The sequence below is a fragment of the Pongo abelii genome, chromosome 15 (genome assembly GCF_028885655.2).
Source record: "Pongo abelii isolate AG06213 chromosome 15, NHGRI_mPonAbe1-v2.0_pri, whole genome shotgun sequence".
Taxonomy (NCBI): Eukaryota; Metazoa; Chordata; class Mammalia; order Primates; family Hominidae; genus Pongo; species Pongo abelii.
In genome coordinates, this window is record NC_072000.2 from 105330711 (window position 1) to 105357563 (window position 26853).

Sequence of the window (26853 nt, forward strand, 5' to 3'; positions counted from 1 at the left end):
GCTGGGCGGGGGTGGTCGGGGCCGGGGGTGGGGGCTGCAGGTTGCGCCCCTCCCTCACAGACGGCTGCGCTGCAATGCAGCAGGCTGCGGGAGCTGTCCCGGGAGCTGTCCTGTCCGGTGGCCGGCTTTCCAAAGTGGAGAATGAGAGATGAGGGAGGGAGCACTTCCAGGCGCTGCGTGGTGGCCAGGCGCCCAGGAAGCCTAGGGGCCCGAGACTCTGCAGCGGGGCCAGAAAGAGAAGAGTGGGGGAGGAGGCCAGGAGTGGTGGATGGACCAGGGGGTAGAGGGAGGTGGGTGTGGACCTGGGGTCGGGCGCCAGTCAGCTTGCAGCCTATGAAGGACGGAAAGGAGGGCTACAGAGATACGGGGAAGAGTGGGGCTGAGGATAGCCAGAGCGGCTTGGCACACAGTTTTAGGGTAAAAGTATCAACTCTTATCTTTCCAAAAGAAATAAAAAAGCCAAAAAAAAAAAGCGTTTGAAAGCTAGACAGCTGAATCCTTCCCAGCATGACTGAGCCGATCACTCCAGGGTTTTCCTTCAAAGCGTGTCTAATGGGAGACAGCGTTGTCCCATTAACCAAATTGGGACCAGAGTCCCAGGGAAGGGCTCATCAGATGGCCGCTCTGCCTTGAAGAGTGGTACCCTCAGGCCCTTTTCCAGCCAGGGAAGGGCCTGGGGGTCAGGGAGTGAGCTGGAGGGCTCGGGGAGGCAGGGACTGCGAGGGAGAGCGGGGAGAGGAGCGCTGGGGGTTGCAAGAGGGTCTCTGGGCAGCTGGCGGGTGTCTCGTTCCGCAACACTCTGCCCCGTGGTACATCGTCCTCCGTCCACTCAACGTGGATCCAGCCCCTCTGGTTACCTTTTCACTTTGAGGCATTTGCCACCTGTGAATCAGTTCCCTGCTACTCCGAAAAATTTCTCTCATACCCGAGGCCCCTCTGTTCTTTTAAATGGCACCCTTCACCCCCAGCCCTTCATCTTCTGCACTGTATTTTCACTTGTTGATTTAAAAAATCCCTTTATTATGGGAAATTGCAAACAACACAAAAGTAGAGAAAATAGTACATATTTTTACTGTTTACTCAAATTTCATATTGCCATCACCCGGAAACGGTTGCCATCAAACCCTGGCCCCTCTTGTTTCATCTAAACCCTAAACTGTGCTTCTACTCCCACACTCCAACCCCTACCCCTGGACTATTTCGAAGCAAATTTCACACACCATCCTGTTTCCTCTGAGCATTTTTTAGTTTGTATCTCTAAATAAGAAGCTTTTTTTTCTTAAAACTAAAACCACAATACCATTATCACAAGTTAAAAAATTAATAGCATTTCCTTAATATCATCCACCATCTATGTAGCATTAAAATATTCTTGATTGACTCAAATTTCTTTTACAGTTGGCTTGGTCAAGTCAGTGTTCAAACTATCTCCTGCTCTTTCAAGGGGATCTGGGGCTCTAGAAGGTAAGTATGGCTACAAATTTAGGGGTTGAATATCTGCCTGGCCTTTACATGAGAAACTCAACCTCAGCAAACCTCAGTGTTCTCACTGAAAATGGGGCAAGTTCTGGGTCTCTCCTTGGGTCATTGAGAGGGTTAGAGCATTAACCCCTGAAGCCCCCAGCCGCATGTCTAATATGTCAGAGACACTCAGCAAACAGTAGCTGTGAGAATGATTCTTTTTCCCAGAAACCTTTAAAGGGGAGTTGGGCAGGGGTAGGCAAAACATAGCTGGCTATCGTCCATAAAACAAGAGGATCCTGGCAGTCCAGGCTCCCTGAGTGGTTAAAACAGCACGTGCACCACATCCCAAAAAGGGCAGCCTACAGTCTGGGGGCTGGGTTCGCCTGGACCTCCTGGCTCACCATTTAGCTGCCTGACCTCAGCTGTTGTGACCTGGGACCAACAGGGCACCCCGGCAGGTGCCTATCCACTAGATGGCACTCTCTACTGTGAGTCCAGGGGGGCCCACCACCCCAAACCGCTTTGGCCACTGCGCAGCCCTGGGTGCCACCGGAGGATGCACACCACTAAAACATCGCAGATAATTTCTAAAAAGCACTTCTCAACATGTCATGCAAAAGATGCAGTGGTTTTTTTCGTTGCATAAATCCCAACCAGATTGCAGAAGCAGAGGGAATGAACATTTAATGACTTTGCTGAGGCCAGACACTGGTATGTCTACGCTCTCTTTAAATCCTCACCCCAGCGACATCTGATTTCCCTTCATTTTACAGATTAGAGGACTTTGAGAGGTTAGTGACTTGCCCAAGGTCGGCTAGGAAGCAAGACCCAGGATTCCAACTCAGGTCTGTGTGATTCCTCTGCAAAATGGAGAGGTGGAAGGATGGATGTCAGGTCTGATGAATGGATGGATGCCTACATCAAGATGCATGCATAGATGGAGAGATGGCTGGCTACCTGATGAATGCTGGTAAGATGGATGAGTGAATTGAAGCACAGGTGGCAGAAGGAGAGAGGAATGAGAGAGAATAGTCAATTTCTCACCAAGATCAAAGGCTTACTTGATCTTTGAAGAGAGGTTCCCTCTGAATGGAGCTTGCTGGTGAAGCTCCTGCCTTCTGAACAGAACTGGCTCAGGTGGCTCTGGGACAACAGGTGGGATGCCAGCTTACAGGGACCAAGTCCCAGCTGTGGTGCTGAAGCTGCTCAGTGGCAACTCTCCATCTCTGCTGCTTTCACGCAGCACTGAGGCATAGCAGGCATCCGCCTTTCCACTGGCTCTCCTGGATGACTAAGCCCTAAGCCCCAACCGCATACTCAGCCCTTCACTGGCACTTGGCATAATTTTATCTCCTCTAAATCATCACAGCCACCCTCCATGATAGAAATTTCCATTCTCAATTAAGCGAAAAGGAAACCGAAGTTTAGGAGTGGTAAGTGACTTACCCAAAATCATATAGAGAGGAAATGCAGACCCAGGATTTGAACTCTAGTCTTCTTTCCTTCCAAACTCATCCCCTCATCCTGTTTATTTCCTTTTCTCTATGACCATGTCTGAAGAAATCTGCCTTGGGGTTGTCTCATGTTGGACTCACTCTCTTGGTCTGTCAGTGAGCTGAACTTCTCATCCAGTCAAATCCAAGCTTATTTCCCAAGTAATATCTCTAGTGTATTCTATTTGTAATGATCACACAGGCAAGGGCCACACATATCACTGGCATCCTACAGTACAATTAATCAAGTCAAATTAGATTCCTGGCATCTCATATTCTGACTGAATGCTAATGGTAGCAGATGTAAAAATGACTCCATTGCAAGGCAAGGAGGGAGGGGACTGGATGTAGGGCTGAATGGCAAATCAGTAAGCCTTGCTGCAGACCTGGGTTAATATTAGCGATAGGTTTTGAGAACCTGCTCATGGGCTAGGCCCTACTTCACACATTCTAGGTGCTAAGGTTTCAATCTCAGCTTTGCCATTGACTACTTTTGTGAGTTTGGGCAACGTATTTAATTTCTGTGCTGCATTTTCTTCAGTTGTACCAATAGTACCTTACTAATACTGATAGTACCTTACTAATGAGTACTTGAGGATTAAATGAGGCAAACATATAAATTCCTTAAAAGAGCATTCCAGGCTGGGCATGGTGGCTTATGCCTGTAATCCCAGCACTTTGGGAGGCTGAGGTGGGAGGATCTATTGAGCCCAGGAGTTCGAGACCAGCCTGAGAAACATAGGGAGACCCCAATCTCTACAAAATATTTAAAAATTATCTGGGTGTAGTGGTGCACATCTGTGTTCCTAGTTACCCGGGAGACTGAGATGGGAAGATTGCTTGGGCCTGGGAGGTCAAGGCTGCAGTGAGCCATGATTGTGCCACTGCACTTTAGCCTGGGTGACAGAGGGAAACCCTGTCTCAAAAAACAAAAACAAAAACAAAAACAAAAAAAGAATGCTGTCCAGATGTTGAGCATTCAATAAATATTTACTTGCAGTGAAAATTACAGTTGTTATAAGTATTGTTATTGAGGTGTCATTTGATATCTTTGGCAGGTAAGAATCATTATCCACATTTTACCAGTTAACTGAACAGGTGCTCAGAGAGGCCTGTGTGCTTGTCTTTGGAGAATGAATCAGTGAAATAGAAACAGAAATACTAATTTAGAACTAGAAGTTCTAGTGATAGAAGTGAGAGTTCTATGCATCAAATGGGCATGATCCATCTAAGGAAAGATGAAGCCCTAAGAGAGGTGAGACTCCTGTGAAGGAAGTACAGGGGCTTACACAGGGGTTGCATGGGAGCTGGGAAGAAGCTGAGTAGGTAAAAGGCAAGATAAATAATTACAGTCCTCTGAATCCAAGTTTCTGAGGTTGAAGTTCATTAAACTTCATGGTTTCTAGCAGTAGTGGGCAAGGTTCCCCAGTTCTCAGATATGATTTCATTCAACTTGTTTCCCTACCTGTTTTTGGGGGAGAAATAGTCACTTTAGAAATGTTTCTTGACTTGCTCTTTTGGAGGTGGCCAATTAGAAAAATTCTGAGTCTCTTATCATGGGGGGCATGAGGACTGGGACGCCTCCTCCTATTCCTGGGGCAGCACATCTGTAACTTGAGCGTAGGTGGCATGTGGCTGCACATCACATGGGGTGCCTCTGGCGGGGTGCAATCAGATGCCCTAACAGCCGGGTGGGAGGAGATGGGTTTAGCATTGGTGCTGACTTGCTGGGCTGTGTTGAGGTTAAGCTGTGATCCCAGCATTGCCTGACTTCAGATTCTGTGCCAGTCCTGTAAGAACTGTTGCCTCTGCATCTCCAAGATGGACAGTTTATTTATTCATCCAGGTCCAATGGTACATCCTGGGGATACCCTCTGCTTCTGGGGCTGCCTGTGTGGGAGGTCAGAAAAACCTTCGCACCTCACCCCCAAGCCCCGGCCATGTGATTTATTCTCACACTCACATTGCAGGCTGGCAGTGGGACATTGCTGACAAAACGAGGCTTCGGGAAGAAGTGGTAAGGCCAACTCTGGAGCGACACTGCCCGGGTTTGCCTCCCGGCTCAGCATCTCCTTGCTGTGTGACCACTTATAAGTCACCTAACTTCTCTGAGTCTCAGTGTCCAGAGGTATAAAATAGGACTAGTAATGCTTTGCTCAAATATCATCATCTCCGTGAGGCTTCCTCCTTCGTGTCACTCCCTACCCCCTTTCCTGCTTTATTTTCCTCCCTAGTTCTTATCACCATCTTTTATCCCATGCATTAGGCTTACCTTTTCTGATGATTTTCTGTTCCTATCTCCACCCACAGGGATGTTAATTCTCATGGGATGGGGACCTGTCCATTTTGCTCACTACTGTATCCCCGGCACTTAGACCCAGCAACGGTACAAAGTGCATGCTCAAAAATTTTGGGGGAAAAATTTATGAGATACTATTGAATTGTATCCACCCCAGAGGAGTGTCAATGTATGCAAAGCAGGCAGTGTGGTGCTTGGTACAGAGTATGCATTCAATAAATATTGGCTAATTATGATTATTATGTCTAATTCACAGGACTGTTGTGAGAATCAAACGAGATAATGTATGCTGAGGCATGCTGTGAACACTACGTGCTGGGTACAGGAGGTACAATATTAATGATCCCTGCTGCTTGGAGGGAACTTGCACTTAAAATGTTATGCTTTTCATTTTCACACCACTTGGGAGGGAGGAAAGGCTGGTGGGATGATCACCACCTGAGGCTCAGGGAGGGGACAGGCCTTCCCCAAGGCCCCACAGTATGAAGAAGGCAGGGGCAGGTCCCCACACTGGTGGTCTTCCCACGACTCCCTCATGAAAGTCCCCCAATGGACAGATTGATATGTAAATGACATTATACACCTACACCATAACTCTATATAATATATAGAATTATTTTCAGGTCCCTGAGTTGCTCTGAGGCCAGTTGCGGCAGGTGGTACACGCCCAGGACAGGCTGGGGGGAGGGGTAAGAAGGAAACTGGCTGTGTATCTTTGGTAAGGCCCATAGTGAAGCCTCTTTTGGTTTCGTGGAATCAAGTTGAACATCAAGAATCTCACGGCATAGACTTCCCCAAGGGCAGTCCCACTTCACAAAATGAATTTTCATTTTCCGAAGCACATCCCTTATTTGGATTTCTGTTGTTCAGGGTATTTGTTTAAGCTCTGATGCCATGTCCAAAAAAGAACAGGCCCGAACAATTCCCTGCCTGAGTCCCAAACCCTTGGCTTGATCTGAGCATTGAGCTAATTCATTTCTTTGATCAAACTGGGGACTGTTTGACCAGTGGGGTGGGCATCATGGGACGGGGAAAGGGCGGGGTGTGCGCAGGTGTGCAAGGCGGGCTACTTGAGGGATGGGCCATAGTTCAGGTCACCCTCCGGTTGGACCCACGAGGGCGCTGCATTCCTCATTCTACAAATCGTACAAGTCGGGGCACAAGACAGAGAAGCCAGGTCACGTCTCTGCAGTTACACAGCTCACGAGTGCCTGCTGGGGTGGAACCTGGTCTGTCTGTCTGTCTAACACCAGAGCTCGGGCGCTGCTGCAGAGGGAGCCAAGATTTGGGTGAGGGAGGGGCTCAGAGGTGGGATGGAGGGTTTTTTTGTATTTTTTTTTAACCTGGTTGCCATTGGCTTGAAAATAATAACATAACTTTGCTTGGGGACTAGTGCTGCAGCTATCTTGCTGACGGGGAAACAGGCACAGAGACGTTAGTTTGCTTTGCTGATGTCACCCAGCTAGTCTGGCATTGAGGCTGGATTTGGGAGGCGGGTACTGAGGTGTGAGCATATGTGCTCACTGGCTCGTGGTGTGTGCGCAGGTGCAGATGGCTCAGCAATCTGGGTTTGAGGGCTTTTACCAATCCGCCAGCGGTGGGTGTGCTCTGAACTCAAGCTTGTATATTTCACACTGTCCCTTGACCCTTCTCTTTAGCCTTCACTGTAAACTCCTGCAAGCCACTGACCCATGGAAAATATTTAAGAATACATATATTACATATATGTTGTAAATTTATATATATATGTCTGGAAAGGGATTGTATCCAGGAGATTTGGGAGTGATTGTTTAAGGTAGAGGGAGGCAGGGGCATGAGAGGGGGAGGGATGGAGGTGGGGACCACCAGTGGTAATTCTCGTGGGTGGTTTTAACAATCAATACAATAAGAGAGAGGCATGCCAGCAGCAAGGACGGGAGTGGGTTGTAAACCAGGGATGGTGATTAATTCTTCACGATTGAGGGGCATTAAAAAAAGAGATCGGAGTGGTTCGTGGCTATTAATTTTGTTATTAAAAATAATCAAGGAATAAATAAGGTAATAAAGGCCTCGAATGGAACAATTCTGAGAAAGTGTTCTGGGCAAAGGATTATGACTAATCCAGGTCTGGTAACCTGATATTAACAAACAAAAAAGGCCTTGTAGGCTATTTTCTTTTTTTAACCGGCTTTATGTTCCATAGAATGGGCACACTGGGGTTTCTCTCCCAGAGAAGGTGAGTGCAGACAAATAAAAGCCGGCTTCGTGGGTGTTGATTGAACAGTTAAAAATGAATGAATGCGTAAATAAAACTAGAGACAGCCAAGCATGTACCAATGATAGCAATGTGTTCTTCACTCCCCAGCTTTATAAATATATAATTGATAAATCAATATTGTATGTATTTGTATTGTATTTAAGTTGTACAGTGTGACATTTTGATATACATATATATTGTGAAATGATTACCATAATCAAGCGAATTAACATACCCATCACCTCATGTAGTTCCCTTTTTCTGTGTGTGCAATGAGAATACTTAAGGTCTACTCTTTTAGCAAATTTCAAACATGAAATACATTATTGTTAACTATAGTCACCGTACTCTGCATTGGGTCACCAGAACTTACTCCTAACTGAAAGTTTGCATCCTTTCACTAAGATCTCCAGATTCCTCTCACTCCTGACCCCTAGTAACCACCTTTCTAGTCTCTGCTTCTATGAGGTTATTCCAAAACAAAAGCCAGATTCTAGGCTGTTGAGGCTGAGGGTAGGAAGTGTATCAACAGGTATACGGAATAGTCATTGGTCTTGGGCTAAATGGTGACTTCAAGTGTAGTGGCTGCATAGTTAAAAATGAATTAGATGAGTACAAAAGTGACAAAATGAAAGAACGTCAAGAATGGACCACAAAGACAATGTTTTATGACCTAAAGATTAAGATTCATCCATTTGTGTACAATTGTGGACTATATAAAATAAAACAAGACTTTTACCTCAGTGGATAAGAAGTATTTGGATGTACTAATCAATATTTTTGTTCTGGATCAGTGGTGGGTTCATCTGTGTTTGTTGTATTTAAAAAAATAAGTGAAAACGTTGAAAAGGGTGAGTAGGAATCAAATATGATTGTCACTCCAAGTCTGCATCATCTGCATCCGTTAGGAAGAATATCTGGGTTGGTTCTTTCTTGGGTAAGATGCATAGGGACATATGTTTGTGATAGTCATGATTCTTGTTTTTGATTAGAGTGGTGAATTAATACACACTCATTTGTAATAATACAAATTAGTAAATGAATACTTGCGGAGAGCTATGCTTAGGCCAGTGGTGAGACTGTCATGAACCAAAGATTATGATTAGTACTGTGCTTCTCACCTGATGGCCATTAAAAAAATCTAGTTTTTTTCATCCTTTTTAATATCAGCCTTGTGTTCCACAGAATGGAGGCTCCAGAGTGAAATTAATGACACTTTGTCGATGAAGATCTTGATTGTGACCTCTGTGGAAAATGAGCCATGAACCAACTAATGTGAGTAATGTTTAGTGTTGTTTTGAAGTTGGGTGGTTGGTTGATGGTTGTTTATTACATTATTAAACGTGACTCAATACATAAATAAGGTCAAAGATGACGGGCATGATGAGAATGTCATGAACCAAGGGTGATTAATTTCATATAGCATAACTGTTACCAAATTAAAAAACAATATTACTGGGCTGTCCTCTGTAGCAAATGAGAAAATAAAAAAAGGAACACACACACACACACACGTATACTACATATATATCACATGTATCGTGTTATGTTTATACATGTATCCTATATATATATCACATACATAATATGTGTTATGTTTATTTTTCATATTTGCAGGCTGGGGTGGGTTTATATATGTTTATGGGGTAATTAAACATAAATGGATGCATGTATAAACAAGATCAAAGAGAGTCAAGCATGGACTAATGAAGACAATGTATCATGATCTAAGATTTATGATTGCACAGTTCTGCAAATTGGAGAGACATTAAAACACAAATATTTATGCTGTTTCATTAATTTCAGTAACATTCCACTATTAATTTATGCACTACACTTTTGCATGAACACTTCCCTATTGAAGAAGTTTGGGATGTTAAGTCGGTGGCAGAGAGTCACATAGGGAAGTAAGGTATTGGTCGTTTTCTGTTTGTTGAATAGGATTCATGATTGTTCTTTCATGATTTTTGTTTAAAGTGAGAAATAAAACTTAAAAGGGCCAAGCATAGGTAATAAGGATAATATTTCATGTAAAGTGAGGCTTATTAATTAAATTCTACACAAGTAAAGGCCATTAAAAATGATCCAGGGTGTTTATTTTTCTAATAGTTGCTGTTTGTTGCACAGAATGGACAAATCATAGTTTATGTAGTCATGCAGCATTTATGAGAATTTTGACTCTTACTTGGGTAGATAAGGTACTTAAAGAAAATGTAATTAATAGTTGATGTTGTCAAATCTTGGCTGGAGAGTTGTTTAAGGGTGTTCATAAATAAGTAAATGAATGAATGAACAAACACATGAATAAAACAAGAGAGGGCAAGCATGGGACAAAGGTGATCATATCTCGTTGTCATAAATTCTTTTTATTGTATGTAGCTTCAGCATCCGTTTTGAACCTAAGTTTAACTTTCTCATTCCAGAAGCAGGCTTAGTCACCCTTGACACAGTTTGCAGTTATCCACCTCCTCCCAGTTCTTAATATGATAGATCCAGACAACTGCCTTGTACAGCCACCTCCAGGATACTGCCTCCCTAAGGAACAGCTAGATACACTGACCCCACAGCCTATGTGGGCCACACAGACATACTGGCTCGCTCTAAATGCACCAGTGAGAACTCTCTGCAGGAAACCTGCTTGGGAAATGCCATAGCTCGCAATACAGGCTTTCCCCTTACCGCTGGCCCTGTGAGGTATGCAGGATCTGTAAGTAATAAACTGCTTCTGTTGTTTCATTTCATGTGTTTTGTTGAGTTGCTTCCTCTGTGTCTCACCTGACCAACACACTTGAATTGAACTTCTTTCCTGGTCAGGGATCTCCTAGAGAATGTCTATCTTGGTAGGAATAGACTAGACATAGGTCAGACAAGAACCACAGGGGGACTGCCAGTGTAAATGAGTTTCCTGTGAGAGGGACACCTGGTGACGGATAGGATACTTAGGCATTAGACTGTCTGCTGGGATAAAGGCGTATCCCATAAAAGACATGCTGTAAAGACCCATGACCACCTCTCCTGCATCCCCATCAGGAAGAGCTAGAATTTATATTCACTCTCTTGAGACAGGCCTCGACCATGTTAGAGGAAAGTACAACACTCATCATCCTAGAATTATGATTATTCCAATTCAGTTCATCCAAGGCTCCTTTAAAAATGCATTGGTTAAAGAGTCAGTTAATATTCTTGTTTTTGCATGGTGGCATGTTGGATGTTGATTTTAGTACAAAAAAGAAATAAATAATTACCTAAGTGTGTAAAATAAACAAAAGGCCAAAACATGGACTGGTGATGAGAATGGTCCAAGAATGAAAGGATTATAGTTAATTAAATTCTGACTGCCATACAAATAACCTACCCTGTTTCACTTCCTTTACCAGCTGCTTTGTGTTTCATTTTGTACATGTACATAGTTTATTTACATGTTTGCCCATAAATAGGAATCTGCGCTATTTACTCTGACCAAGGAGCACACAAAGAGATGAAAGATGATGTCAGTGTTCTATTAGTAGAGTAAGAGATTGGATTTATGATTGCTCATTACGACTTCTTTAGAAATGATCAAATCAAATAAAAGAGTGTCAGCATAAACCAATGATGATGTTTCATGAAGCAGAGAACATGATTAATCCAATTAGGTTCATTAGAAAAAGTTCTAGAATATAACCTAAGAGTATTTTCTAGTATTGTCCAATGGAACTTTCTTTCTTTTTTTTTTTTTTTGCTTTGAGACAGGTCTGACTCTGTTGCCCAGGCTAGACCTCCCTGTGCTCAGGTGATCCTCCCACCTCAGCCTCCTGAGTAGCTAGGACTACAGGTGTGCGCCACCATACCCAGCTAATTTTTGTCTTTTTTGTGGAGACAGGGTTTCCCCATGTTTTCCAGGCTGGTCTTAAATTCCTAGGCTCAAGCAGTTCACCGGCCTTGGCTCCCAAAGAGCTGGTTACAGGTGCAAGCCACCATACCTGTCCCCAGTAGAACTTTCTGCAGTGATGGAAATGTTCTGTAATCTGTTCTGTACAGTATGGTAGCTACTAGTCCATGTGATTATTGAGTCTTCGAAATGTGGCTGGTGTTCATGAGTAACTGAATTTCTAATATTACTTAATTTTTATTAATTTAAATTAAAATAGTCACATGTGGCTACTGGCCCATACAAGTCTGATATCCAGTGGGGCAGTCAAATTTTAAAGCTACTGCATTAGTTAGTTGTGTTAGGTGGTTGGTTCATGGCAGTTTTTTGAATATTAAATATGAATACATAAATACAAAAATTAAATAAAAGAGAGTTAGTTATGGGCCAGTGTACTAGTCTGTTTTTATGCTGCTGTTAAAGACATACCCAAGACTGGGAAGAAAAAGAGGTTTAATTCAACTTACAGTTCCACATGGCTGGGAGGCCTCAGAATCATGGCAGGAGGTGAAAGGCACTTCTTACATGGTGGAGGCAGGAGAAAATGAGGAATATGAAAAAGCAGGTGCTCCTGATAAAACCATCAGATCTTGTGAGACTTATTCACTACCATGAGAACAGTATGGGGGAAACCACACCCATGATTCAAATTATCTCCCACTAGTTCCCTCCCACAACATGTGAGAATTACGGGAGTACCATCAAGATGAGATTTGGGTGGGGACACAGAGCCAAACCATATCATTCTGCCCCTCGTCCCTCCATTCTCATCTCACATTTCAAAATCAATCATGGTTCCCCAACAGTCCCCCAAAGTCTTAACTCATTTTGGCATCCAAAAGTCCACAGTCCAAAGTCTCATCTGAGACAAGGCAAGTCCCTTCCGCCTATGAGTCTGTAAAATCAAAAGCAAACTATTTACTTCCTAGATACAACGGGGGTACAGATATTGGGGAAATACAGCCATTCCAAATGGGAGAAATTGGCCAAAACAAAGTGGTTACAGGGCCCATGCAAGTCCGAAATCCAGTGGGGCAGTCAAATTTTAAAGCTCCAGAATGATCTCCCTTGATTCCAGGTCTCACACAGGTCATGCTGATGCTAGAAGTGGGTTTCCATGGTCTTGGGCAGCTCCCCTACTGTGGCTTTGCAGGGTATAGCCTCCCTACTGGCTGCTTTCACAGGCTGGCATTGAGTGTCTGTGGCTTTTCCAGGCACATGGTGCAAGCTGGTGCATCTACCATTTTGGGGTCTGGAGGACGGTGGCCCCCTTCTCACAGCTCCACTAGGTGGTTCCCCAGTAGAAACTCTGTGTGGGGCCATCAACCCCACATTTCCCTTCTGTGCTGCCCTAGCAGAGGTTCTCCATGAGGGCCCCACCCCTGTAGCAAACTTCTGCCTGCACATCCAGGTGTTTCCATACATCTTCTGAAATCTAGGCAGAGGTTCCCAAACCTCAGTTCTTGACTTCTGTGCATCCTCAGGCTCAACACCATGTGGAAGCTGCCAAGGTTTAGGGCTTGCATCCTCTGAAACCGTGGGCGGAGTTTTACTTTGGCCCCTTTTAGCAATGGCTGGAGTGGCTGGGATGCAGGATACCAAGTCCCTAGGCTGCATACAGCATGGGGACTGTGGGCCCAGCCCACAAAACCATTTTTTTCCTCCTAGGCTTCCAGATCTGTGATGGGAGGGGCTGCCGTGAAGACCTGTGACATGCCCTGGAGACATTTTCCCCATTGTCTTGGGGATTAACATTCAGCTCCTTGTTACTTATGCAAATATCTACAGCCAGATTGAATTTCTCCTCAGAAAAAGGGTTTTTCTTTTCTACTGCATAGTCAGGCTGCAAATTTTCTGAACTTTTATGCTGTTTCCCTTTTAAAATGGAATGCTTTTAATAGCACCCAAATCCCCTTTTGAATGCTTTGCTGCTTAGAAATTTCTTCCACCAGATAACCATAAATCATCTCTCTCAAGTTCAAAGTTCCAAAAATCTCTAGGGCAGGGGCAAAATGCTGCCAGTCTCTTTGCTAAAACATAACAAGAATCAGCTTTGCTCCAGTTTGCAAAAGGATACTTAGGCATTAGACTGGCATATTAGGAGATAGTTCCTCATCTCCATCTGAGACCACCTCAGCCTGGACCTTATTGTTCATGTCACTATCAGCATTTTTGTCAGAGCCATTCAACAAGTCTCTAGGAGGTTCCAAACATTCTCCAGTCTTCTTCTGAGCCCTCCAAATTGTTCCAACTTCTGCCTTTTGGAACTGTTACCCAGTTCCAAAGTCACTCACACATTTTTGGGTATCTTTTCAGCAACAAACCCCACTCCTGGTACCAATTTACTGTATTAGTCAGTTTTCGTGCTGCAGATAAAGACATAACAGAGACTGGGAAGAAAAAGAGGTTTAATTGGACTTACAGTTCCACATGGCTGGGGAGGCCTCAGAATCATGGTGGGAGGTGAAAGGCACTTCTTACATGGTGGTGGCAAAAGAAAATGAGGAAGATGCATGAGTAGAAACCCCTGATAAAGCCATCAGATCTCGTGTGACTTATTCATTACCATGAGAGCAGTATGGGGGAACCGCCCCCATGATTCAAATTATCTCCCACCAGGTCCCTCCCACAACATGTGGGAATTATGGGAGTATAATTCATAGACGAGATTTGGGTGGGGACACATAGCCAAACCATATCAGCCAGTGACGGGAATGTTCCTTGAAACAAACATGATTAATCCAGTTCTGTACAATTGAAACTCACTGGCAAAAAATGTCTTTCATTTGTGAAAAAACAACATAGGCTTACTCATTTATTTTATGACTATTGAGCAGTACATGAATGTGTATCCCATAGTTTCTGTGAACATTTCTCTGATGTTGAAGGTCTATGTATCTTGGTGGTAAAGCATCAAAAAGTTATTGTCAAAGTCAGTTAGTGTGTTGAATAGTGGCTTTGTGGATATTCATCATATGAAATTATTTACTTCAAAAATGATTAATAAACACTAGAGATTCCATTGCATGTGGCAAGGATCATAACGTGACATAGACCAGGGTTTGTGATTAATTGAAGTCACTACAAGCATAGTCCATAAATAAAAGATCTCTTGTGTTACATTTGTTAGTGAGGAACATGTAGACAGATGCAACTCATTGTCGATATACATAAAGAAGCCTAAGAATGGACCAGTGATGAAAGTGTGTCATGAACCAAATATTATATCCATACATTTCTCAACAGATGAAGTCCATTATATAAATGTTTCTGTTTCTCCAGTTATGGTTAAGGATGAAAAGATTATCTACCTATCCATCTATCTATCTATCTATCTATCTATCTATCTATCTATTATCTATCTATCTATCTCTATAATATACTACTGTTTTTCTTGGTTTTGATGGTAGATTCATGGTGTTTTACTTGATTATATTATAAAAATCAGTAAGTGAATAGATTTTTAAAATTCAAAGACCTTAAATAAATAAGTTATCTGTGTTCTGTATGGTAAATATTCTATAGACATGAAGGCCACAAGAACCACTCCCACTTAAAAAAGAATAGGAGGCACTGAGCAGTGCCACCCCACGGCAACTCCACAATCCTGCTGGGCAGACGACGTGGGCTCTCCCTACCTGGCCTGTCACTCATATAAGAGGGGGCACATAGAGAGGGGTTTGTAATGGTCATCATTCTCATTTTTATTTTAGGTAATTCACTCAATGGTGTTCATTAAGTTAGTTAAAATAGTCAATTGATTAAGTCAATTAAGAAAGAAGTGTTAATTTTGGGTCAGTGGCGAGAAAGAGGGCCAGCCATGGACCAATGCTGAGAATGTGGCACAAGCCAAGGATTATGGTTAATCCAGTATTTTACAATTTTAATATTTCTTTAAAAAGTTTAAATCTAGTCTCTTTCACACGTTTTCACACCTGCTTTCTCTTCTACAGAGTGAGTGCACCGCAGGTGATCAGCTATTCTGTAATGATGAGGGCCGGGCTGCTTTCTCTGTGGGCAGGGAGCATGGAGGCTGATGACAGGACAGTCAGGGTCCTTGTTCTTGGTTTGGATGATTTGCTCATGGATGTTGACTGTATTATTTAAAAGAAATAAATAGCTCTACATATTAAAATATTGCAGAACACGCATGGACCAATGATGAGAATGTTATATGAATCAGTGTTCATGGTTAATCCAATTCAACACCACTTCTATTAAGAGTACAGTCAGACTATTTTATTTGTGCTGCTAGCAGTTTAATATTCATATACATTTTACATCACTGTTGATTTAAACAGTCCTCCATTGATATACACCTATGCCATTAACTGCTTAAGAGGGTATCACATAGGAAGATTGAAAGTAATTATCAGTATTCTATTGGGCAAGAAGATGGTGGATTTATAGTAGCTCATTGTGTCATCTTTGAAATATAGACAAATTAAAAGAAAGAGGGCTAAGGATGGGCCAGTGATAATTGTGGCATTGCTATGTATGAAGAATGTTGATTGATCCATTGATCCATGTGTGTCATACTGAGATGCATTATGGGAAGAGATCTAGTGTATTACCTCTGTGGGAAATTAGATTATAGACATGCACTGTCTAGTATCATCAGTGCTAGCCACGGGAGCTCCTGTGCACTTGGAATGTGACTAGTCTAATCAACATGTGATCTACATGGAAAAATACACACCGAGTTTAGAAGCCTCAATATGAAAAAGGTAAAATATTTCTAGAATTATTTATATCGATTAAATGATAGTATTTTAGATATTGGGCTAAATAAAATACACAATTACAGTTGATTTCATCTTTTTCATTTTACTTTTTAAATACCGTAGCTTCTAGAAAATTTACAAGTATTTGTGTAGGTGGCATTATATTTGTTATTGCTCAGCACTGCTATAATCCAATGAGAGGAATATTCAATTTTATGTTTTTCTAATCCATGTGTACTGATTGTATTATTATTGGCTAATCAGTGACAAATCAATGACAAGTGAATAAATGAATGAGAAAAAAATGGAAACAGCACATGCTAACCATTAAAGTGTATACTGCTGAAACAAGAATTATTTTCCTTTTTTTCTTTTTTTGAGATAAAGTCTCACTCTGTCACCCAGGCTGGAGTGCAGTGGCGTAGTCACAACTCACCACAGCCTCGACCTCTAGGCTTGAGCAATCCTCCTGCCTCAGCTTCCCTAGTAGCTGGGACCACAGGCTTGATGTCACCACACCCGGCTAATTTTTTTGTATTTTTTGTAGAGATGAGGTTTCACCATGTTGCCTAGGCTGGTCTCAAATTCCTGGGCTCAAGTGATCTACCCGCCTTGGCCTCCCGAAGTGCGTGAACCACTGTCTGGCCTATTATAAGTAGTTTTTATTAAGCATCAAAACCCGTAAAAATAATGGCTACAGTCTAATGGTTAATTCTTTTAGGTAAGGATGGTTAGTTTATTTGACTAAGGAAGATATGAAAAGATCATGTAATAATCGATGCTGTTCTATTTTGTTGGTGGTGTCTTGCTAGTCTTCAGTTTTTTGTTTCAAAGAAAATAACTGACATTAACAAATACCTGATTAAGTAGCTGACTAAATGGAAGAGGATTAAGCATGGCAAGTGCTGAGTGAGGGCAGGATTAATCCATGTAGGCACCACTGAAATCCACTGTAAGAGATACCCAATCTCTTACCTTCATAGATGGGCCTGTAGCAGGGTCTTGATCTTAACCCTTTTATGCCTCATGGTATTGATTACATTAGTATAGTGTAAGTGAATCGATGAGTAAATCATTAAACAAATTGAACAAATGTATAAACAAACTTTTTTTTTTTTTTGGAAAGGGAGTCTCACTGTCGCCCAGGCTGGAGTGCAATGGCGCGAACTCGGCTCACTGCAACCTCCGCTTCCTGGGTTCAAGTGATTCTCCTGCCTCAGCCTTCTGAGTAGCTGGGATTACAGGCACCTGCCACCATGCCCAGCTAATTTTTGTATTTTAATAGAGACGGGGTTTCATTATGTAGGTCAAGCTGGTCTGGAACTCCTGACCTCAAATGATCTGCCCACCTAGGCCTCCCAAAGTGCTGGGATTACAGATGAACTTATTAAACAAGTGTGTAAATGAATAAAAAAAGAAAGCCAAGCATGAACCAATGGATTATTATTATGTTTTTGAAGCACTGAAGTCAATAAAATACACACAAGCACAGGGCTGGATGGTTGCTCTTACTTCTAAGGGAAAGATTTTTACATAAATAAGAAAATGGAAGAGGACCAGTGTTGAGAATGTGTCAGGTGATAAGAATTAATATTAATCCCGTTCTAGTCATTGAGTTCATTGAACTACAATGAGAATGAAGATCTAGTTGATTATCTCTGTGGGTAATGGGCAGATTGACAGATGTTAGTTTTATTCAGAGTTTTTGAACAGTTTCTTTGGATTCTCAGCTATGAATTGTAAGGGAATGAATGAATAAGTTTATGTCACAATAAGTTAAAAGAGGACAGATGACGGACCAGTGATGGTCATAAATTATGAAGCAAGTATTAGGATAAAGTCATTTCTGTACTGCTGATGTCCACATAAAGGATATAATGTCTGGACTCCTAAATGCTTAATGTTCACAGATGTGTTCTTGTTATAGTCAGTTTTGGGTGCTAGTAGATTTATCCTTGTTAATTTTCTTTCAAAAGATAGATATAAGATTAAATTAACCTATTACACATTAAATAGTAAATAAGCAAATAGATGAATACATAAAGGGGGTCAAGAAGGATTTGTCAATTAAATAAAATTTTATTTTATTTTAAGAATAAAATAAAACTTAAAAAAAGAATGAGCATTGGTGAAAATGTACCCTGAAACAAAATTCAAGATCAATATAACTCTGAACAAGTGGGTTCCACTAAAAAACAGATGGAAGAAAATAACTTCATTCAGTTTACAATTGTTTAATATGTCATTTTTTCACCACTCTTAATTTACGCATTCTGCCATTGATAAAGATTTAGGTTTCTAAGCTATTGACAGAGAAAACACAAGGAAGGAAAAAAATATTGTCAGTGAAGTAAAACAAGTGGTTCCTTTATGTTCTTTGTTAAATATTTAAAATTTGAAAAAGTCGAGGAAAGGCTAGAGAAAGAGGGCCCTGCCTGGACCACACTGAGTGTGGGACTGCGTAAGGATTTTGGTTGTACCATGTGAATGATACAGTGAAGATCCACTGTAGAAGGAGATTTGGTGGATTAGCTCTTGGAGAAATTAGCCTACATCTATCAGTTATAATATTCATATATCTTATTCTTGCTTTGTTGTGATTCATGAATATTGATAAAGTAATTTTTGTCAATTAATGAATTAAATCAATAAACTGTATAAATAAGTAAAAAAGTCTCAAAACTAAACCAATGATAAGTACCCTGGGGTGCTCAAATCAAGGATTTTGATTAAACTATATGACTCTGAGGTCCATTATAAAAACAAACCCAATTTACTGCCTCAGTGGGACATGAGCTTGTAGCTGCAGTGAGTAATATAAGCATCTCGTGCTTTGGATTTTGCAGATCTGATATGAATCTGATATGAATCCTATTATTAGTAGTAAATCAGTGCATGAATAAATAAAGACACATACCAATGAATTCAGCCAAAGAGGGCTGGATATGCACCAATTATGAGAGTATGTAATGAGATATAAATTATTATTAAATATTTTTGAGAAGCTGAGTTCTAGTAAGTAAGTAGTTCAAGGCTGTTACCACATTGGTTAGGAACATATGGGCAGATGTATGTTTCTGGGTTGCCAGCTGTTAATTTTGTCCTGTATTTTAATATGAAAAGGGAAAAAAGGAAACATAAATAATTGCTTACAGAACTACCTAATTGAAAGATCAAGCAGGGACCAACTGTTGAGCTTGTGGGCAGATGTTAGTGTTATTTAGAGCTCTTGTTCAGGGTATGTAGGTTTACAAATTTTGATGGTATTATTCTAAGTAAATGAAGGAAGGGATTATTTATTTATTTACTTATTTATTTTTTATTGACAGAATACTTTTTTATTCTCTATAGCATCAAGAACAATACTTCCCTCATAGCAATGACAAAATAAAACTATAATAATAAAATAATAAAAAATAATAAAAATGTTAGCAATATAGCTAACAATTGTTTACTATATATTAATCACTGTGCAATTTTTAAAAAATTTTCTATTTTTATTTCAATAGTTTTTGGGGAACAGGTGGTTTTTGCTTACATGGGTAAGTTCTTTAGTGGTGATTTCGGAGATGTTGGTGCACCTGTCACCTGAGCAGTGTCCACTGTACCCAATGTGTAGTCTTTTATTCCTCATCCCCTACCAGCCTTCCCCCTGAGTCCCCAAAGTTTATTATGTCATTATTATGCCTTTGCATCCTCATAGCTTAGCTCCCACTTATAAGTAAGAACATACAGTGTTTGGTTTTATTCCTAAGTTAATTCACTGAGAATAATGTTCTTCAATTCCATCCAGGTTGCTGTGAATGCCATTATTTTGTTCCTTTTATGGCTGAGTAGTATTCCACAGTCTGTGTATATATATATATATCACATTTTCCTTATCCACTTGCAGGTTGTTGGGCATGTAGGCTGATTTCATGTTTTTGAAATTGTGAATTGTGTTGCTATAAACATGTGTGTGCAAGTGTCTTTTTTATATAATGACTTCTTTTCCTCTGGGTAGATACCCAGTAGTGGGATTGGTGGGTTAAATGGTAGTTCTACTTTTAATTGTTTAAGGAATCGCCATACTTTTTTCCATACTGGTTGTACTAGTTTGCATTCCCACCAGCAGTGTAAAAGTGTTCCCTTTTCACCACATCCATGCCAACATTGATTAACTTTTGATAGTTTAATTATGTCCTTTCTTGCAAGACTAAGGTGGCATCCCACTGTGGTTTTAATTTGTGATTAGTGATGTTGAGCATTTTTTCATAGGTTGTTTTGGACATTTGTATATCTTCTTTTGGGAATTGTCTATTCATGTCCTTTGCCCACTTTTTGATAGTTTTTTTTTTTGTTTTTTGCTTTTTTGCTGATTTGTTTGGGTTCCTTGTAGATTCTGAATATTAGTCCTTTGTCAGATCATAGTTTGCAAATATTTTCTCCCACTCTGAGGGGTGTCTGTTTACTCTGCTGATTATTTCTTTTGCTGTGCAGAAGCTTTTTAGTTTCATTAGGTCCCATCTATTTTTGTTTTTGTTGCATTTGTTTTTGTGTTCTTGATCATAAACTCTTTGCCTAGGCCAATAAGTAGAAGAGTTTTTCCGATGTTATATTGCAGAGTTTTTATGGTTTTAGGTCTTAGATTTTAAGTCTTTGATCCATTTTGAGTTGGCTTTTGTTTAAGGTGTGAGAGATGATGATCCAGTTTTATTCTTCTACACGTGGCTTGCCAATTATCCCAGCCGCATTTGTTGAATAGGGTGTCCTTTTCCCACTTTATGTTTTTGTTTGCTTTGTTGAAGATCAGTTGGCTGTAAGTGTTTGGTTTTATTTCTGGGTTCTCTCTCCTTTTCCATTGGTCTATGTGCCTATTTTTATACAAGTATCATGCTGTTTTGGTGACTATAGCTTTCTAGTATAGTTTGAAGTTGGGCAATGTAATGCCTCCAGATTTGGTCTTTATGCTTAGTATTGCTTTGGCTATGTGGGCTCTTTTTCAGTTCCATATGAAATTTAGGATTATTTTTTCTAGTTCTGTGACGAATGATGATGGTATTTGGATGGTAATTGCATTGAATCTGTAGATTCCTTTTGGCAGTATGGCCATTTTCACAATATTGATTCTATCCATGCATGAATGTGGGATGTGTTTTCATTTGTTTGTGTTATCTGTGATTTCTTTCAGCAGTGTTTTGTAGTTTTCCCTGTAGAGATCTTTCACCTCTTTGGTTAGGTATATTCCTAAGCACTTTTTTGTTCTTGTTGCAGTTACTGTAAAAGGGATTGAGTTTTTGATTTGATTCTTAGCTTGGTTGTTGTTTGGAGTATAGCAGTCCTACTGATTGCATGAAAGGGATTATTTAAAAGAGGACAAACATAGATGAATAAAGTTAATGTATTATTAAAAATGTTCATATAAATAAAAGGGGAATGGGGTTCTGCACACTGTGGATAAAGAACATAGAGTCAGTTATTTGTAATAATATTGTAGGCCATTTTGCATTTTCCTTGAAGAAAACAAGAATACTAACAAATTATTCCATGAGTGAATAAAAAATAAACAAATAAATGAATAGATTCATAAATTAGGATCAAACACAGACCATTGGTGAAAATGTGTTAAGAAATGGGAACATAAATGTATCCAATTCTAATCAAGGAAGACCTATAAAAAAGATCACCTTGTTTCTTACCTATGTGGGTGGGGCCTAAGTGATAGAATTTGGAACATGCATAGTTTTTATTATTTTTTTAGGGCGTAGGTTCAGGAGTTTTCACTATATTGCCTAAATTAGTAATTAAAGAAATCAATAAATAAAATCATGGCCATTCTTGGGCTAATGATGGGAATTTGACAAAAACTGGAGGGTTTTTTTTTTTTAATAAATTTGGTATAACAGGACTTAGGTCCTTTAAAAAATCTAAATCTGTGCTGCTTCTTGAATTTTCTAAAATCTAGTTTTTACTCCACATTCTGTATGCCAGACCTGACTTATTTGTTATCCAGTGATGGAGATCATGGCTGTCACTTATGTGGATAAGAAGCAGAGAGGCACATTAAGTAACAGAGTTCTTGTTCTTGCTTCGAAGGGGCTATTCATGTTGTCCACGGAATTAATTCAAAGGAATGAATGGCTACCACAAACATAAATAGAATTAAAAAATGCTGAGAGAGTGGATGTGAAGTGTTCTCACCACAAAAATGACAACTATGAGAAGTAATGGTTATATTAATTAGCTAGAGTTAGTCATCCGACAATGTATATATACTTCAAAACATCATGTCGTACGCGATAAATACACGTAATTTTATCTGTCAATTAAAAATAAAATAATAAAATCAAAACCAATTAAACAATGCCATGCATGGACAAATATTGGGAATATGTAATGAACCATAGGTTAAAATGAATTCATTTTAGTACAGCTGAAGTCCCTTACAAAGATTAATTTATTTTGGTACAGCTGAAATCCCTTACAAACATAATTGGAGGGGGTTGTATTCATTTTCACAGTTGCTTAATATTCTACTCTATTGTGCACCATATTTTAAGAAGATTTCTCTATTGATAAAGATCTAGGCTTTTACATTGTTGGGGAGGGAGCACCTACAAATACGGAACAAATTGCCAGTGTTCCAGTTGTGGAATGAGATGATAGGCTGTTCGTTGTACTGCTGTTAAGTTATGAGTAAATTAAGTGAAAGACGATTGAGCAAAGAGCAGTGGCACACGGGATGGGTAGGAAGCAAGGTTATTGATTAATTATAGGCACAGTCTGAGGCCCAATTAAAAAGAGATCTCGTCTACCAGCTCTGTGGGAAACGAGCCTGGAAATAGCATTCTGCAGCAGTCAGAGGTCTTGTTCTTGGGTTTTTGTGATTCATGGATATTAAATTATTTTGTGGGTGAAACCATGAATGAAATAATACGCATAATCAATAAACAGTGCATAAGTAAATACACGAGGAAAAAGTGAGTGATGAATAGTTCTGGGGCATATGAATCATTAATTTTGATTAAACCCTAAACTCTGAAGTCCATTAGAAAGAGACCTTGCTCTTCTCTGTAAGGGAGTGGAGTTCAGAGTAAAAGTTCTGTTTCTTGGGCTTTAGTGCTTCCTAGGTAGGGAATGTAAGAGAATCAATGAATGCATTAACAAAGAAATGTGTAAGTGAAGATAAAGACTGTCATTTGTGGACGATTTATGAGAGCATGTCATGAAACAAGTATTTCTAGTAATATATTTGTAGAATACTGAATTTCAATATAATACATAGGCAAAAGCTGTCATTTGGAGTACATAGGAGCTCCAGACACACAGAAGCACATAGACAGATGCATCTAAGTGTCCATGTTGGTATTCTGGATTGGTAATAGGTTGCTAGCTGTCAGCTTATTAAGAAGGAAAATATTTACATAAACAAAAGATTACATGACTGTAATAGAAAAGGAGCAAATATGTGCCAATTTGAGGATGTGTTACATGACACCAGTTATGATCGATCTAATTGTATCCACTGAATTTTATAAAAAACAACAAAAATGGCAAGGGATAGAGTCGGTTATTTCTATGGGTTGTTTTGTTTTGTGTTCAAGTTCAAGTATAGAGTCTAGGATCTCTGGTAATTATATATTGTTTTTTAAGTGGAATGAATATAATTATATCTCAAGGGCCAACTCTGGACAGTGTGGAGCATATGATGTGGAATAAAGCTGATGACTAATCCCGTTCTACCCTACTCATGTCCATAGAGAGAAAGTGGGATCTAGGTGCTTCTTACTTGGGTTAACTTGGGTTAAGTTCACAGAGAAAGATCATAGAATATTTCAGTTCTGGGCTGCTGGTGGGTTTACTATATTTTATTGAGAGAGGGCCAAACATGAACCAATATTGAGAATGTGTCATATGACCAGGGTTATAATTAATCCAACATTATTTAGTGAGTTTTATTTTTAAGAAAATTAAAATAGGTTTTTTTTTGGCTGTAGCTATGGGCTATGAACATGTAGACAGATATTGACAGTTCTTATCCTTTGTCTTGGAGTCCATTGTTATTGATATGTTGTTCTAAGGGAATAAAGGAGGTTATTCATATCTAGATCAATTATTTAAGAGAAGGCCAATCATGGGCCAATGAGGAACATGTGTTATAAACCAAAGATAATGATTACTCTGGTTATACTCTAATGTTGTCCAGATAAATAGAGCTCCAGGTTGCCCCTGCTTTGGGCAAAGCACACATTGAAATTTCCATGGAGTAATTCTTTAGAAAAACAGATATGTAATTTATTCCACGCATGATTGTATATATGAGTAAATAAATGAATCACTAGATATGTAAATCAGAAAGATTCTGCATTATTGATGAGAATATGCCATAAAACAAAGGTTTACATTTATCTAATTTTGCACAAGTGAGATCCTCTAAAAGTGATCACCTATCTGTTAAATTTATGGATAGGGAGTATGTAGACAGATATTTATGATAGATAGGCTCTTATTCTCATGTTGATATTCATTGTATTATTTAAAAGCCCAAACTACACAAGTCAATAAATAAGGAGTGCCATTTTTGGGCAATGATGAGGTGACCCAAGTTTATGATTAATCTAATACTGCCAAACAAATTTCCATTAAAAAGTGTAACTGTAGGGTCTTTCTTTCTCTTGAAAGTATGTATTTTACTTCACCAAATGAGCACATTATGGTGAAGAACTGATTTAATCATTCTTTAATGCTAAAGATCTTGCCTTTTGCTTCTGTGGGTAAGGAGAGAAGAGATTTATGTAAGTAACAATTAGTGTTTACTGTTCTTGGATTGGGAGGTTGGTTCATGGGTGTCGCCTGAATTTATTAAAATAATAACTGGATATATTAATAAATAAAACTAGGTAACACCAATATGGACCAGTGATGAGAACATCTTCAGAATTGGGATTTATGATTAGTCTGATTCAGTACTAGTAAAATTCAATACAAAAGATACAGGGTATTTCATTCATTTTCAGAGATGATTCAAATTCTATTTTATTTTTGCATGGTGATTCAGTTAAGTACCTCTCCATTGATAAAGATTTAGGCTATTAATTCCTTGAGGGAGGAGCACATAGGAAGTTGGACAATATTGTTAGTGTTCTAGTTGTGCAGTAAGATTATGATTCCTTGGTGATTTATTATACCATATTTGGCACTTGAAAAAGGGCCCAACCATGGACCAGTGAGTAGCATGGAGCTGACATGAAACAAGGATGTTGATTAATTTTTAAGTGCAAAAAGTGCATATATGTATATATATGTATACAAACACACACATATATGTTGCAAAAAGTGACTTCATCTATTAGCTCCTTGGCCAATGGACATATATACAGTCATTAGTATTCACAGATGTTGTTCTTGAGCTTTTTGATTCATGAGAATTGATTATACTATTATTAATGAATCAATGAATAAAGAAATAATGCATAAAGTATGTCAAGTATAGCCAATCATTAGTATTCTGAGCTGTAAGAATCAAAGATTTTGATTAGATTCTGTAACTCAGAGGTTTATTAAAAAAAAGAAACTAGTTATTTCTTCTGTCAGAAAGGGGCTTACAGCAAAAGTTAGGAATAGCCAAAGATCTGATTCTCAGTTCTTCATGCCTGTGAACCGTATGAGAAGTGAACTAATGCAAGAATAAAGATGTAGAAATTAATGATGGCTAATTATGCAAGTCTGTAATGAAACAAGGATTATTACTAATTATTCTTATTTTCTGAAGCACTGAGTTTCATAACATAAATAGATTGTCTCCCTTATTGTTTTCCATAAAAGACATATCTAATTTCATGAGAGTGCCTGTTGTAATTTTGGATTGATGTTGGGTTGTCGGTTTTATTTAGAAAAGAAACAAATCATTTACATTAAAAGTAATTGTTCCAATAATTGCCTAATTGAAAGAAGGCCAGGTGTGGGCTAATATTGAGAATATGATCATAGGTATTATTAATCCAATTCTGTTCACTGAACATTATTTAAAAAAACAAAAATGATCTAGCCATTTGTATTTTTGGGCAGTGAGCATACAAACAGATATTAGTCAGTGTTCTTGTCCAGCATCTTGGCTTTTATTCATTTTGATGTATTGTAAAAAGTGAATGTATAAATGAGTTTGTGTTTCAATTATTTAAAAGAATATGGAGGATTGGCCAAAGTGTCATCAAACAAAAATAACAATTAACCCGTTTTTATAGATGAAAAATAAAAGAAATCTACATGGATCCCACTTTAGACAAAGTGCATGTCAACAGTTGCATGAAATGGTATTTCACTTCTGGATTATTGTTTGGTTTTATTCTTTTTTTTAAAAAAATGAATAAATGATCAAATTATTTTCGGGGTAATTAAATAAAAGAAAGAACACAAGTGAGTCAGTAAATGCTTAAATTAAGGTAAATCTTGGATCACTGCTTCATGGCACACTCTCAGAAATGCTCAAATACAGTGCCTTAAAAACGATTAATGAGGTTTGGGTGTTTATGTGGTTAGGGAGTATACAGATGGATAGTTGTTAATGGTTACATTTATTACTCTTGTGTTGGGTGGATTTAAGAGTTCATTATATTAAGAAATAAACAGTAAGTAAATTCATACATAAAAGGTATGGTTATTCTTGAGTCAATAATGAGAATGTGTTAGGAACCAAGGTTTATGATTAATCTAAAAGAATTTCTAAAAGAAGTGAAGTCTTTGCTGTT

General features: G+C 39.4%; 1 long non-coding RNA gene across 1 annotated transcript in view; it reads left to right on the forward strand.

Annotated features, from left to right (window-relative positions):
• Positions 1 to 26853, forward strand: part of LOC100936905 (uncharacterized) — a 71396-nt gene that overhangs the window by 9783 nt on the left and 34760 nt on the right. The window contains exons 3-8 of the long non-coding RNA XR_010137027.1: positions 1399 to 1464; positions 2238 to 2434; positions 4928 to 4974; positions 5513 to 5584; positions 8678 to 8767; positions 9916 to 10186. This is a non-coding gene — a long non-coding RNA (uncharacterized LOC100936905). The remainder of the gene's footprint in view (positions 1 to 1398; positions 1465 to 2237; positions 2435 to 4927; positions 4975 to 5512; positions 5585 to 8677; positions 8768 to 9915; positions 10187 to 26853) is intronic.